Source organism: Balaenoptera musculus, chromosome 5, assembly GCF_009873245.2.
Source record: "Balaenoptera musculus isolate JJ_BM4_2016_0621 chromosome 5, mBalMus1.pri.v3, whole genome shotgun sequence".
Taxonomy (NCBI): domain Eukaryota; kingdom Metazoa; phylum Chordata; class Mammalia; order Artiodactyla; family Balaenopteridae; genus Balaenoptera; species Balaenoptera musculus.
This window is the reverse complement of record NC_045789.1, coordinates 50845649-50861635: the sequence shown is the minus strand read 5'-3', so window position 1 is coordinate 50861635 and position 15987 is coordinate 50845649. Positions and strand designations below refer to the sequence as shown.

At 40.3% G+C, this 15987-nt stretch overlaps 1 long non-coding RNA gene across 3 annotated transcripts in view; it reads right to left on the bottom strand.

Annotated features, from left to right (window-relative positions):
• Nucleotides 1-408: 408 nt before the first annotated feature.
• LOC118896109 overlaps nucleotides 409-15987 on the bottom strand; it is a 38593-nt gene continuing 23014 nt past the window's right edge. The window contains exons 1-4 of one of the 3 annotated variants that reach the window (XR_005020087.1): nucleotides 11524-11594; nucleotides 9958-10010; nucleotides 4220-4333; nucleotides 409-2407 (exon numbers count right to left, since the gene is read on the bottom strand). This is a non-coding gene — a long non-coding RNA (uncharacterized LOC118896109). Of the gene's footprint in view, nucleotides 2408-4219; nucleotides 4334-9957; nucleotides 10011-11523; nucleotides 11595-15987 lie in introns of those variants that run through there. The other 2 variants (XR_005020088.1, XR_005020086.1) reach the window with 2 other exon arrangements.

Below are 15987 nucleotides of genomic sequence, written 5' to 3'. Positions count from 1 at the left end.
GCCATGTTTGTGTTGAATTTACTGTATGTGGAAACACAGCAAAGCAAAGTAATGATCTCTCTGGGTTAAGAATTTTTCCAGTTTCTAAAATGATTCTTAATATTCTCACCATGATTCGCGCAAAGCAGATACTCAAAAAAAAAAAATTATGTCAACCCATCGGAGAGGCTCTGTGTTTTTTATTTTTTTATTTTTAAAAAAATTTTTTGGCTGCGTTGGGTCTTTGTTGCTGTGCATGGGCTTTCTCTAGTTGCAGTGAGCAGGGGCTACTCTTTGTTGCATGTGCTGGCTTCTCATTGCGGTGGCTTCTCTTGTTGCGGAGCACGGGCTCTAGGCCCGTGGGCTTCAGTAGTTGTGGCATGAGGGCTCAGTAGTTGTGGCTCGCAGGCCCTAGAGGGCAGGCTCAGTAGTTGGGGCGCACGGGCTTAGTTGCTCTGCGGCATGTGGGATCTTCCCGGACCAGAGCTTGAACCCGTGTCTTCTGCACTGGCAGGCAGATTCTCAACCACTGCGCCACCAGGGGAGCCCTCACTGGCTTCTTTTCATTGACTTCTTTACATCCAGTTTGTTTCTTCACGTGCTGGGAAAGAGTACAAAATTCCAAGTTCCTGCTTTGCTTACAATCTCCTTCTAAGAACAGCAGCCCTAAGAGACACTTCCTACAAAAAATTTGCAATGATTTACACCAGATATGCCTTGTGAAACTTCTACTCTGGCCTCAGGAAAGAGTGCCCAAGTTAAAGGTAAGTTATCGCACAGTTTGGATGTGGAGGAAGCCACCACGTCTGAAGTGGTTTGGTGAACCTTGCCAGGCCAGGAACTTCATCGTGGGTAATGACAAGAGACCACATCAGATTATTTTTTTCTTGACAGTACTAATTCCAGTCTTGGAAATTTGGAGATGCAAAGTAACTATATAGTTGAAGACTCTGTAGTCCCTTGAATCCTTGTAATAAAGTCTCATTACCTAGAATCACAACACACTAGCAAAAGAGGAGTCCTAAATAATATATACAGGTTACTTCTGATCAATAAATTTTTAATGATTAATCAATTTAAACATAATCAACCCAGATATTATTATGTGGACAATATCGGGGCAGTGGAAAGAATATGGACTTTGGAATCAAAACGAAGTTTAAATCCAGATAACTTGACTTTACCATTAATAGAATATCAGGTAATATTAGACAAGTTATAAAGACCCTCACTGAGCCTCAGTCTCCCTTCTTTAAAATGGTCATAATAATTCTTACTTCACAGATTCTAACAAGGAAAGGACCTAGTAAAGGGGTCTGTCACACAGGTAGAACTCAAGAAATATTTTTTCCCTTCCCAATACTCCCACTTATTCCCCATTTTAACTTTTAGATGTATTTATGTTCCAAGATCCAACTAACATTCCCACTGCCAAATTTAAAAAATAGCAGTTAAGTACAATTAAAGGGAGAATTCTGAAAGTAGGCAAAAATGTTGAGAGTTCAGAAAGGGAGGAAAGCGATTTTAAAATGGTAACATTATTTTTCAAATATTAATATTGGATTGTCTTTCTGTTCATTTTAAAAGGGATACTTAAAATCAGGTCACACTTTCCAAGTCTAACGAATGGAATTCAGAATGGGAAAACAGTCTCTGTTGTTCTATCCATTTCCATAAGAATCCAAGAAAATCAGAGAGAAATCAAAACATGACCAAAGAGTATGACATCTTAAAAACTTTCCCCCCCAACTATGTCAAACTTTTCATAAGCTCACCTTTGGTTTCAGCTAAAACTTTCCTATTTTGTCTAAATGGGCCCATCTGATTCCTCCAACTGTAAATTCTCTCATGTTCTCAGAACAGGATCTTTTCTCCCTTGGGCCTTCACTTTCCATTTAAATACACTCTGCTACTTTTCTCCAAAATCCCTATCACATATATTAGCTTACATGCAAGGAAAGCAAGCAGAGTTTCAAAATGGGCCAGGGGTGGCATTCTTAAAAATAACTCTGAGGAACAACACTCACTTCTCCAATAAAAACACAAGCAGAATTCAGAATAGTTAACTGTGGGATTTGTACATTTATCTTTTCTTTGAGAAGGTAAAATAAACACGAAAAATTCCATAAAATCCAAACCAAAGTCACCTGCCATCACCACCACTCTGTCCTTTCCAATAAACACTTGTTGGCAGAGGCAGGAGGGAAATCGAAGTTTCTTGCCTCTTGAAGTGACAAGCACATTCTTTCCTCATTCGCCAAGCTGCTTTTTCTCCCTCCGAAGCTCCAGCTGCTCTCAACATCCAGACAGTGTTCCCTTCTCCAGCCGGCCTCTGGCTCTAACCCTCGGCCAAGACTGCTTCTCCCTGAAATCTCTCGGTGACTCCAGCAGCCAGGACTTGGAAGACGAGTCCAAGCTAGTTTGGTTTCTGGCGGGGAGAGAAAAAAAAGGAGAGAAAAGGGGCAAAGAGATGAATGGGAAATACTGTACGTCAGCACGAGAGCTCACAACAATTGTGTTTGGACGATGCCTGATCCGTTGGTGCTGCCAAGTGGTGGCTGATGAGTCTCAGAGTGGTTTCCAGACTTTGAGGCTGTGGGATCTTTTTCCACTGTTGTTCACAGCCTGGGACCCCCCAAGTTCTGCTGGGGAAAATAAAATATGCTCACAAGATAAGTATGTCTCTTATAACTACAATTTCTTTCAGCTATCGTATAACTGAGAAAATCCATAGGACCACGGGGGTGGCAGGAGGGTGAATTTTTAAACCCATTCATTTATATAAATAAGCTCCACAAAAGACAATGTGAATTAATTATTCCTCAGAGATTATAAGGAGTAAATTGTTTATGTTTCTCCCAATTAACAATGTTCCTGCCTTGGCCATAAGTGTGATAGACGGAGGAGAAAAGGGATATAAAGACACATTTGTTCACTTCCAAACTGCAGGAAATCAACAATCAGAAGAAAAGGCAAAAACCTGCAATTATTTAGAAATTCTGGTTTTAAAAACGTCAAAGCTGTCCTATATCCAGACTATCCTGACTTGATAAGGAACCAAGAGTGAGTTTTTTAACTCCACACATAGCTGTTAATCACTGTCTGCAGTGCTTCTTGAAAGTACTACACATTAACTTGTCATTACATTTAGAGATGTTAGCCAAAGTCTAACCAGCTGAATTAGTTAGAATATAGATTTGGCAAAGTGTGAAAAGGACCTAAAAACAGAGGTCCCTGTACAAAACAATTGTAGTTTTACTTGTCATTCTCATAACAGTATGACTGCACATGGCCCAGAGGCAGGAATTCTGGCTCTTTCTATTTGTTATACCATACCAAGGACATTTCTGACATCCACACGGTCCAAGGTGATCTTCATTCTAGCCAGTGGGAAGTGAAAAGGGGGGGAATAAAAGGGGAGAATCCACCACTTCCCTTTAAGAGCATGACTCAAAATTTTTACATATCATTTACACCTAATTCCCAGTAACCATAGCGTGGTTACATGGCTACTGTCTGAAAAAAGTGTTGTCTTTATCTTGGGCATCCATGTGCCAGCTAAATATCAAGAATTCTATTACTTTAGTACAGGAATTGGCAAACTACACCGTGGGCCAAATCTGGCCCACTGCCTGGTTTTAAGTGACCTACAAGTTAAGAATGGCTTTTACATTTTTGAGTGGGTGAAAAAAGCCAAAAGAAAAATAACATTTCGTGATGTGAAAATTATGTGAAATTCAAATTTCAGTGTCCATAAATAAACTTGTATTAGAACATAGCCACACTCATTCATTTAAATATTGTCTACAGCTGCTTTCATGCTACAAGGGCAGAGCTGAGTAATTGTCACAGAGACCCCATGGCCTACAAGGCCTAAACTATTTACTATCTGGCCCTCTATAAAAAGGGTTTTCTGACCCTGCTTTGGAAGAAAGAAAAAAGCAGGTATTGCTGGATAAGTAGCTAAGTCGGCAACACCAACGTGGTGAAATTGGGAATACAGGAGGGTGCGTTTTAAAAGAGGCTGTAAATGAGTTTTATTTCTTTAAAAAACTTTAATTGTTTTGTTATCCTTTTATACATTAAACATTACTCTGAAACTTAGTGGTTTAAACAGTAAACATGTATTACTCAGTTTCTATTCAGGGTCAGGAATTCAGAAGTGGCTTATCTGGGTGGCTCGGGCTCAGAGCCCCTCGTTAGGTTGTAGTTACGACGTTGGCAGATGCTGCAGTCTCACCTGAAGGCCTGACTGGGGCTGGAGGACCCCTGCTGGATGGCTCACGCACATGTCTATCTGCAGGAGGCCTTGGTTTCTTGCCATGTGGCAGCTAACTTTCCCACAGTGAATCATCTGAGAGAGAGACAGAAACAGAGAGAGAGAGAAAGAGAATTAGCAGTTAAGTCACAGTGCCTTTTATAGCCAGTCTTCAAAGTTTCACAGTCACTCCCATTATATTCTTTTTATTAGAAGAGATTCACTAAGTCCACTCCAGTCTATACTCAATGGAAGGGGAATTAGTTTCCCTCCATCAAAGAGAGAAATGTCAAAGAATTTGTGATTATTTTAAAACTACCACAATAGTATTTGAGGGGGAAAAAATCACCTGTCTTCAGCTAATGCTAGGGAGGTGAGTCTGCTGATTATAAAATAATTGAAGTTATTTGACCAGGAAAAAAGAATATTAAGTCTTACATTATAGATGGCAATAAGGTCTCTTGTCTACTCCAATCAATTGGTCGTAGTTACCTGGAGTACTATGTTTTGTTTTGTTTTGTTTTTCCTGGAGTACTATGTTGAGAAGGAATCTGATTGATAGCTATCAAGTCCACATATTTTCTGTCACTGGATTTTTATAAATCTCAAAATTCCAAACAATGAAGATTTGGAGAAAAAGCAGTATGTGAGGCATGTTCAAATCTCCAGAAAGCTAATAAAGCCATGGCTCTTGGACAGCTTTCCCAGGGTGTTTCTCTGGCGTACTGGTTTCTCAGGAGATTTCCTCTCTTCATTAAGCCTTCCTTCCATCAACAAGTATTTATTGAGCATCTATGTGTTACACAGGTACTCTGGCCATCAGAGATAAAGTAGAGAACAAAGTAAATATCCCACTCTCACGGTAAAATAGGAATTTCTGTCTTCTGTAAAAAGTCTTAATTTTTTTCCCCTTTTCCAAAAATCATATGTCTTATTTCTGATTATTATTTAACTGCATTAGACTTTCTAGGTCAACACTAAATAATAGTGGTAATTTTACATGTTTCTGGTCCCTGTATTATAGGGTTTCCCAGAGTCTCCGTCACATATTTCCAATGGGTATTAATTGACGTAACTTGGAAGAAGGGTTTCATAATCACACAAAAGATTGGGAAATGCTGGATTAAACAAAGTTGAACAGATTTCTCTACTGTAGGCAACTTTAATGGACCTTGAACCACCAGGAAAAGAATGGTATAACACTCTGTATTTCCAAAAGTACTTGAGTTTAAAATCCTGTGTGTTTTGTTTTGGCTGGTTTGTGCAGAATGCTTATTCAGGTGGTCTGACAAATGTTGCTGGAGGGAATCCAAAGTCACTGTTTCCTTATCTCCCTTTCAGCCAATCAGTTCTCTTATGTTTGTCTAAAACCTTAGAGTTCACTGCAACACAAAAATGTCCACTATCACAGCCATATACAAATCCTAACTGGAAAGTAAATAAATAGTGGCAATTATTCTCATAGAGTAATTCTTTAATATCTGAGTATTTTAAAGCCCTACAAGTATTTTTAAACACATAATTTATAATTATAACTATATACAATGTTTGCTCACATATACATTTATGTAAAGATATGTGTGCGAATGTGTGTGTGTATATATACACACAATTTGCCAAAACAACTTTCCAAATTGCCTGTAAATATATATTTATTAAGGGCACACAATGTGTCAGACACTTTGGCATTAAATACAGTGATGAGCAAGAGGAAATACTTTACAAATGTTAACTCATTAATGTAATTAATAGCTCAGAGGGTTTGAGAACAAAAATCCTTAAACACATCATTATCGTAATGGATACTTTATAAATAAAAATATAGGTTACAAAAAGAGACTATATCAAGGGCTTTGCATCATTTAGGATTTGTGTGCACTGGATGTAACAGAAATCTGATGACAGTGGCTTAACCAAACAGCCTCACATAATTTGCCTCACATAAAACGAAGTACAGACAAGAGTGGTCCAGGGGTTCCATGGTGTCATCGGTGCCCCAGGATCCTACTTCTTTTTCACTCCCCCATTCTCATTATGTAGCTTAATTCCTCATCCTTGCTGTGAGATGGTCTCAGGTTGGCCATTACCTTCACCCTCACTACCTGCTTTCCAGGCAAGAATGAGAAGGAAGAAAGAGCAAAGGGGCAGAACCTAGCAGGTTTTGTTAATTATTTCATCAGCTGAAAATGTCATGTAGTCACCCCTAACTACAAGCAAGTCTGGGAAAGTATTTTATCTGGACCCATGGACGCACTGAGCGAAATTCGGTTTCTGTTAAACACAAAGAAGAAATGAATGAATATTTGTTAGTCTACTTGCCTTGTCTTTTCCAGACTCACCTAGTTTTGTCAGAGTCAGAGAGGGCTGAAGCTAATAATAATAATGTTTTAAAATAGATACACTTGTTTCTTTCTACATCATCTCCTAGTTATCATACTTTTAGCCTCCAAATACCTTTACACTAGCAATTTACTTTTGTCATAAACACAAACTTTCATGGAATGCCTACTACTTCCCTTGAATAGCAATGAAATAAATGTGTAAAAAATTTTCATTAAATGTTTGAAATTTTCAGCTTTACTATGTTAAGAAATGGTGGCTTGCTTCTACTTTTATTTGAACTGTTTCTGCCAGCAAAAATAATTGTTCACATTAGCAGAAGCAAAACATTTGCCAGCATGAAAAAGCACTGTATAGAACAGCAGCATACTGTAACACATATTTTCTTACTCTCACAAATCTACTTTAAAACCTTAATTTTTTTTATAGCTATGGCCTCAGGACTTCAGAATTTTCTTTTTTTTTTTCAACTTTGTAGCACATAAAAGTACATGTGTGAGCTTACAGTGCCAAGAAAAGTTTTCTTAAAGTTATTCCATTTCTACTTGGAATTCTGGCTTCATTTCGCACAGACTATGCCGAATGTCTTCTTATATAGAACACAGAAATACATTATTATAGTCACTAATCTCTCTATTGATGTCTTAAATTCCTCATCGACTCTCCTTGACACCCAAAGAGCACTTTCCATTCCTTTATTCCTTTTTAATCTTCTTCTATTTTTTAGAATACTAATTCCATGTTACCAACTTTCTAATATTTATCTTCTACAAACGGCTGGTGGAATAGATACTGGGTAACTCTCATTTTTAATAAATCTATAGGTCCACTGAACCCAAGAGGGTTCCTAGAAACCAGATTCCTCCAGATGTAATGAACTGAAATACCACCTATGAAAAATCTATTTTAAGTTACCCATAAAACTGCATAGCTCCCAATATCCAACCATGGAGAAATGGTTTTTTATACATAATATGATGAACTAGTATGTTGCCATGTAAAATGATAATAATAAAGACTATGTGGGACTTCCCTGGTGGTGCAGTGGTTAAGAATCTGCCTGCTAATGCAGGGGACACGGGTTCGAGCCCTGGTCCAGGAGGATACCACATGCCGTGGAGCAACTAAGCCCATGTGCCACAACTACTGAGCCTGTGCTCCGCAACAAGAGAGGCCGCGATAGTGAGAGGCCCGCGCACCGCGATGAAGAGTGGCCCCCACTTGCCGCAACTGGAGAAGGCCCTAGCACAGAAACGAAGACCCAACACAGCCATAAATAAATAAATAAATAATTTTAAAAATAAATAAATAAATAAATAAATAAATAAATTACTTTTAAAAACCCATGAAACACAGACAGTGAAAGAGAGAGAAATTCTTACAAAATTCATTCAGGGGCTGTGATGCAACCTGGATTGACCATATCTAGACCCACAGCTGATTGAGACATAAGGGTGGACACTCTTGGGACTGAGAGGTTTGGTGAGGTTGGGTGAGCAAACGCAGACCCTTTAAAGTAATACTGCCTGGTACCCATCCCATGGGTCCCAAATCTCCAGGTTCAAGGGCATCTTCCTACATCGAAAACATGCATGAGAAACCCAGAAGATGGTACACCGTGTGATCAGGAAAGGTTTCTGAAACGCACCTCATTTCTCATCTCCTTGTGCTCGGGTTCGCCATTCCAGCCACTTTACTAGCAATCTCCTTACTTGGAGCATCAGCACCTTTAACCTCCTGTTCCGTACAGGTTGCAATTTGTCCTGAGGATGAACGGGAAGACGGGGAACCAATGAGAGACTAGCTCTTGGTGTTGGGACAGGCACAGGTCACTCTATTTTCCCATCAGGAAGAAGAATTAACCACAGGCTCAGCCTGCCCCCCGGAACCAGAAGAGGGCCTGAAGCCATCCTGTGCTTTTGCGGCCAGCTCCCAAAAAAGCGAGTTGTAAAATGGAGCTTCAGGGCACTGCAATTCACAAACCTGCAGAGTTATAAATGATAACTCTCGCCCACAAATATATTGAGGGAAGGCAAAGAAGAGGATTTGAAATCAAGGCAGAATTGCAGGAAACAGATTTCAGGAGGTAGATTCGAATCGCCTTTAAAGCACATGAAAAGCGGCAAAACGTTGACAATGATGCCCTTGGCCAAAAAGGGCGTATGCGTTTTTTCCTGAATATATTCAGGAAAAAACGCATACGCCCTTTTTGGCCAACCAAGCAACCTGGAAAGGCAAATCAGCGCTACAAGAAGTCGCTCTTCCCATCGGTCCAAAGGGCCATGCTGAAAAAAGTGTCAAAACCAGAAATGCAGGATAGGCCATGGAGAAATGGGAGCCTTGCTACACTGATGGGCGGGATGTAAATTGCCAACAGCCACTCTGGAGAAGTGTACGGTGTGTCCTGAAACATCTAAAAAACACAGCTTAGAGAGCATAGGGCACTTCCACTCATGGGCGTATAAATTGGGAAAATTAAAAATCAGCAAGACACAAGGCACCCCAAAGTTTAGGGCTGCTCTGTTGACAAGAACCTCCACTTCATTCCACCTTAAATATCCCAGGAAAGAGAAAAATGGATAAAGAAGTTGTGGTCCTTAAGTACAACGGAATATCACTCAGCCATGAAATCAATGTCATAAGGCTAGTACTACTGAGCCTGTGCTCTAGAGCCTGCGAGCCACAACTACTGAGCCCGCACGCCTAGAGCCCGCGCTCCGCAACAAGAGAAGCCTCTGCAATGAGAATCCCACGCACTGCAACGAAGAGTAGCCCCCCCTCGCCGCAACTAGAGAAAGCCCACGCACAGCAATGAAGACCCAACGCAGCCAAAAATAAATAAAATTTTAAAAAGTAAAATTAAAAATAAAAAAAGTATGTAACAACATGGGAAAATGTTTATGATTTAACATTAAGCAGACTGCAACCTGAGGAAAATGGGAACAGAGAAAAATTAGAAGGTAATATGCAGTAATGAGAATAATTGTGGAAAAGGGCCTATAGTATATTTTTCTTCGGTTCCTTAATTTTTTCTGTACTATCTGATTATTCTTCAGTGTGCATGTGTTATTTTCACAATTATAAAAAGGGGAGTAAAGATAATTTTTAGTGACAATCTGGTGTCCTAGCACCTTCCTCTTCTGTACTTTTCCCTGTCTTTCGGTTCCTCCTTGAGATGCTCAGCAACCTCCTCTGTCTCCCAAATGCCTCCCTCGGCCACTTCCCTGAACAAGGGAGCCCCCACCGGCCCACCCCTCATCACAGGCCTTTCCCACCTTCAAAAGCTCAGCAGCCTGTCTGAGTCCCATTTCCACTGGCCCTATTTACTGGCTGGGTGCCTTTTAACTGTCCATTTCCACTTGCACACTTTAATAACCTACATGAGATTCAGTTCCGCAGCTGTAAAGGGTGATCATCTCTCTTCTTAGGATCACTGTTCGGATTAAAGAAAGTGACAGATATAAATCACTCAAACTGTGGTGCCTGTCACAGAGTTGCCCCCATTACACAATACCAATGACACTATTCATAACAGCACTAACAGTATTCCTCCCAAATGCATATATATGCATTTAAAGAAAGTTTTGGTCAAAAGAGCTTTCAAGCAAAAGGACAGACCCATGAAAAAGTTGTTTGAACCAGAGCCAATGGTAAAGAGCGTTAAGTTTGGAAGGAGAGATTCAAAGACATGAAGGGCTTGTACTCGATCCTCCAACTAGCTAATAGCAGAACAGAGACAAGAACCCCAATCTCTGGGGTTGCTGGGAGAGTGTGGTGCTCTCCACATTGGAACACCCCCATCAGTGCTTGGTGCTTGGATGACTTAAAAATAGTCCAGCTGTCTGCTTAAAAGAAATCCCTTCTTTCTTTTTCCTCACTGATATTTATCTGTCAGACAATCCCATGGCTCCATGGACCTCGGACCACCCACAAGAACAACTTCCTTTTTGCCTTTGGCTGGTAGCACATATGAATTGCTAATCCTTTCTTAAATCTCTAGGCGAGCTTCTAATTCTCATGAGACACATATTTCCTCCAAAGAACTCATTACATAAAGGGCCATCCCCTCTGTAGGGCTCTTTCCTGACTGCTGCTCACAAACAGTTCAACGTGAAAAATTACAACCACTCCTAACTTCATCCTCTTAGTTGCCTCTGTCTATCCTCTGGCCTTAATTTTAAGGTAAGATTACCACCGGGTTTTTTCCAACTTTTTGTAGCAAGATTAGGAGGGAAGGGGTGAGTTTTATTGGACACTGAGAGGAAGGTTCCTATAACACCCACATAAAGAGGTAATGTGGGAAAGCCAAAGCAAGCAGAGGGATTTAAAACCAGCTGGAATACAGCCGGGAAAGAAGTTAACACCCCTAGGCTTTCCATGAACTTTTCTACCATGAATCCTAAGCCAAAGGATCTTTCATGATCAGAAATTATTTGGAAACCTGGTTTCAAACTCACTGGAAAGATGATACAAGAAATGCCTAACAGGGAAGGTTTTACTTAGATTAATTGATTAATTAATGACCACATAACAACTCAAGCTTACTTTGTGCGTGTAAAGGTATGAGTAATACCCAAAACCACAAACTCAGGAGCAATAAAAGACTTTAGGTTGAAAGCTCTACATTCAAAATTATCCTGATTTTCCTCTAAGCAACTAGGGAGATGAAAATAAAGAAATCAACAGGAAAACTCATAAATCTGTGACTCTGGAAGGAGAGGGTCACCACTCTACTGAGAAGACAGGTACTTTCCCTGGGTCCAGTAGGAATTGCTTTCTATGATGTGCTGGGAAGTGAATCCAGAGTAGAAATGTCCTTTTCAACTTGTGTCTGGACTCACCTACCTCTCCTGCTGGCTCACCCACACATTACCACTACCTTTACCCATGGTGAGCTCCATACGCCAAGCCACCTTGGAAGAGTATTATGCTTCTGATGGACCTACCCAGCCTCCAAGCAGTTCTCCAACCAAAGATGAATACCCAGGGACTCAGCTGGACTCCCAAATTTTATTGACTTAGAGCCTGAAAAAAACAAAACAAAAAAACCCAGAGAACATACAGAATTATCAAGGTTCTTGGTCAATTATCTGGCTACGAGTTAGCAATTTCTTTCCTCTAGAATTCTAACTTTCTCCTTGTTATGGGTTGAATTGTCACCCCCCTCCCCCCCGCAAACTCATATGTTGAAGTTCTAACTCCCAATATGTTAGTATGTGACCTTATTTGGAAATAGGGTTGTTGCAGGTGCAGTTAGTTAGGTTAAGATGAGGTCATGCTGGAACAGGGCAGGCCTCTATTCCAACATGACTGGTGCCCTTATAAAAAGGGGAAACTGAGACACAGAGACTGACAGAGGGAAGATGAGGTAAACACACACAAGGAATAGCCATCTGATAACAGATTGGAGTGATGCATCTGCAAGTCAAGGAATACCAAGGCTTGCTGGCAAACAACAGAAGCTAGAAGAGGCTAAGGATTCTCCATTATAGATTTAAGAGAGAATACGGCCCTGCTGACACCTTGGTACCAGGCTTCTAGCCTCTAGAACTGTAAGACAATCAATTTCTGTTGTTTTAAGCTACCCAGTTTGTAGTACTTTGTTATAGCAGACCCAGGAAACTAATACAGGGTTCTGTAACCAAAATTTGTTTAATGATCTATCAACTGATTAGTTACAGAATTGGAAAGTAGCTCACTTTGAAAAACATTTGTTACCCACTTTAGAGTCATCCACTGTCTCAATTTCTGGGAGGGATTCCAACAAAGACTCACCAAAACTTCTCAAATAACTATTAACTTTACCTTTTACTCTTACTTAGAGCCTCCTTGTTTACAGCACTAAAGTTAGATAAAACCAGGGCAAAACTGAAATACTGAAAAGAACATTTTACCTGGAGAAAGCTGAGTAGACACAGAACGGTTTTCCTGATCATTCTGAGGGAGAGTCCCCCATTTTCAGAATGGGAAGGTGACGAGGAAACTAAGGCTCAGATGAAGCAAGGCCCTTATCTACTGTTAAACAACTAGTGAGGAACAGAGCCTGTCTCCCCCACCCCCCGTCCCCCAAAAAACTAGGGCAAAACCAACCCTAAATATTAGAAATCAAATGGTTTCGTTTTCCCCTCCCCACTGGCTATGTTAAGGTATAATTTTTTAAAGACTAATATCATGACTCACACAAATATAAAGTTAACACATGTCAAAAATTTTATTAAACTGATTAATGAGGGCACCAATAATATGTAAAAAAAATACTGCTTCAAAAGAGAATTCAAATAGACACTAAAATGGATTTGCTAATAGACGCATACAGTGGAATCAATTATATCTTCACTGGCCAAAATTTCTTTGCATTTGAACAGGAATCACTATCAGTTTTCTAGAACTAAGTGTTGTAAAAAGGCAATGTGTTGTTCAAAGGCAATGATTCCTGTTCTGAGTAAGAAATCCACAAATTTATGACCTAATTTCTGCCCTTTGGAAGCTTGAACACCAAGGATATGGGTGCCAGAAATAAGGAGCACTGGAAATGAAGTTCAAAGACCCTTTAGCTTGTACATGAAGCAGGAGAAAACTGTAAGTATAGGATGGTACGGACAGAGGACAGGGAACATAAGGACAAGAGTTAAGGGCCGGGTGAGGCTTTCTTGATTGTGTGCATTTGAGAGGGAAGTGATGAAGACAGAGACAGAAATGGAGAGGCGGAGGAAAGAGGAGGGCAATTAATTACTCAGTATCTTTCTTTCTATTCTCAGGCTTAACAGTCAACAAACAGCAATTCTACGTTGCTTCCCATGTGAGTACCTGGCACATAGTCAGAATTTAGCACAGAAGATACAGACAGACACAGATATATAAAGACACGTGGGGATAGACAGGGAAGAAGTATAAGATCTTAAGGGAAAATATAGCTACTCCAAAAACACTTTTTCAAATTTGTGGGTGAACCCTGTTTCATGGACTGATAATTGTCAAACCTGGATACTTAGAAAGCAAGGTCAAAAGTTACCAGACAAAGAGCTAACTATGTCTCTTCCTCTTTCTCTTTTTTTAAATAAATGTATTTTTTAGATTTATTTATTTATTTATTTATTTTTGGCTGCGTTGGGTCTTCGTTGCTGCAAGCCACCTTTCTCTAGTTGCGGTGAGCGAGGGCTACTCTTCGTTGAGGTGCGTGGGCTTCTCATCGCGGTGGCTTCTCTTGTTGCAGAGCATGGGCTCTAGGCGCGCGGGCTTCAGTAGCTGCAGGACGCAGGCTTAGTAGTTGTGGTGCACGGGCTTAGCTGCTCCTCGGCATGTGGGATCTTCCCGGACCAGGGCTCGAACCCGTGTCCCCTGCATTGGCAGGTGGATTCTTAACCACTGCGTCACCAGGGAAGTCCCCTCTCTTTTTCTTATTTTATTTGTACTTATACATAAATAATGCTGCACCAAATAGGTCTGTGTACATAAGTGTTTCCATATATTAGATAACTTTCTTATAAACAGTTCCTGAAATTAGAATAACTATGACAAACTGTATGAAATACAAGGAACTTTTACACATATTGAACCAACTAAATTTCCCTACAACAGTGCAGGAAGTCCTATTATCTCCTTTACATGAATGAGACTCAGTTTAAGGTTTTGGCTAAGTGAAAAACAACGCTAGGATGTGACCTTATTCAATAACTAATCATGTCCTTTCCCCCAAACTGCATGGTACTAGCTTCTTAGTTCACTCTGTCTCCATTTTGGAGGCCTTGAAAGTGATAAATGCGTGTGGTGGGGGTAACTTTAGCCTGGAAAATACCAAGGCGGTGAAGTGGTCAGAGCTAGCTCCAGGTGTTAACCGCAAGTTCTAATTTGAACGGTTCCATATCTTTGATTAGTTAAGATTAAGAAACAAGTATCTTACAATAAATTCTCTCTGTTGGTAGACATTATTACTCAAAATACAGTTGGAGAAAATTGCTTTAAATCAATATTAAGTCAAGTTGCATGCATTTTAATGGAAAATAAAGGCTTTAACTTAGGATTGAAAAGCAAAGTATAGCATCTGTCAGGAGATTTTTTTTCTTTTTAAGTGGGGACAAGGGGAACTCTTCTGGAGCCCTGAAGTCATCTGAGTGAGGCTGACTCAAGCTTCTCAGCTTGTCAAAACTATTAAGATTTATGGAAGCTGCTTTTATTCCACAAGGACTTCTGTTTAATAGGTTGTGGGTGAACCCATTACACATGAATACCATGGCCTCATGATTCTTGTTTCCTTGTGAAAGTGTGTTTCTTGCACTGAATCATCCTGTAATTTGCTCCACAGGGTTTCCATCTGTTTAGATCAAGTGTGAAAAAGAATTGCCTGAATCACATACTTAATTTGGTGCAATGAAAACGCATATGGCAATGTAGCAAAGACATGCCACAGACTTTACGTTCAGGCATACAGGGGAGAAATGCAGCTTCGTCTTATTTTGAAACTGATCTAATCTCCCATGCCACTTAAAGGCATCTGCATCTCTTCCTGTTTAACTATTTCTACCAGGTTAACTCTCTTTTAGGTAAGTTTTCTGCCTTTTTAGAATATTTCATCTTCCCCTCTCTCCTCTCCAATGTCTGAAAGTATAAGGGAAATCATGTGATTTTAACCACCAGAGGAAAGTGGGCTTACATTCCTCACCTGTAGGTCTTTATGCCTTTTCTCGATACCTGGGTTTGGGATGTAGCTGGATATGGTTTGGCCCCTGGGCATTTTATGATGACGTCTACTGAAATGTGGCTGGTCACTCCTAGCCCTACGGAGCAGACACCCACTGGTGAAGTCAGTGGACACAGCCATTGGTTTGTTCTTAGCAAGTCCCCACATGTTGCTGCCTCTTTGTCCTGAGCCCAGTCTCCAGGCCTTTCATTTCCTTCATATCTTCTACACTGTGGAACCAGGCACAATACCTCTGGTTCATTTCTCTAGACACCATTCTCCACTTGTGTTTCTTTCCTTCTCTCACCATGTTAGATGTGGCTCAAGCCAAAAGCAAAGCTTTGCATAAAGACCTGTACAAATAAACCAGACACTCTGTGATTCCCTCATACCTATCCAGACGGCTTTATGGGCATCCCTCAAGAGTCAAACCCAAAGGAGAGGATAACAAGTTTACTAGCATCTGACCAACTTGCCCTACTTTCTCCTCTCTTCAAATATTTCATACTTTCATGAGCTCTAACACATATTATTTCATATTTTAACATTATTTATATGTATCTTCATAGATATGTGCAAGAAATTCTCTGGGACAAATACCCAAGAATACGCTAGGTCACAGGGTGTAACAACAATGAACATGCCACTTCACAGACCCACAAGAGAACATAGTATTTATCACTACATATCCTGACCAACACTTTGCATGTGCATTTCTAATGTTTGTGTTCTG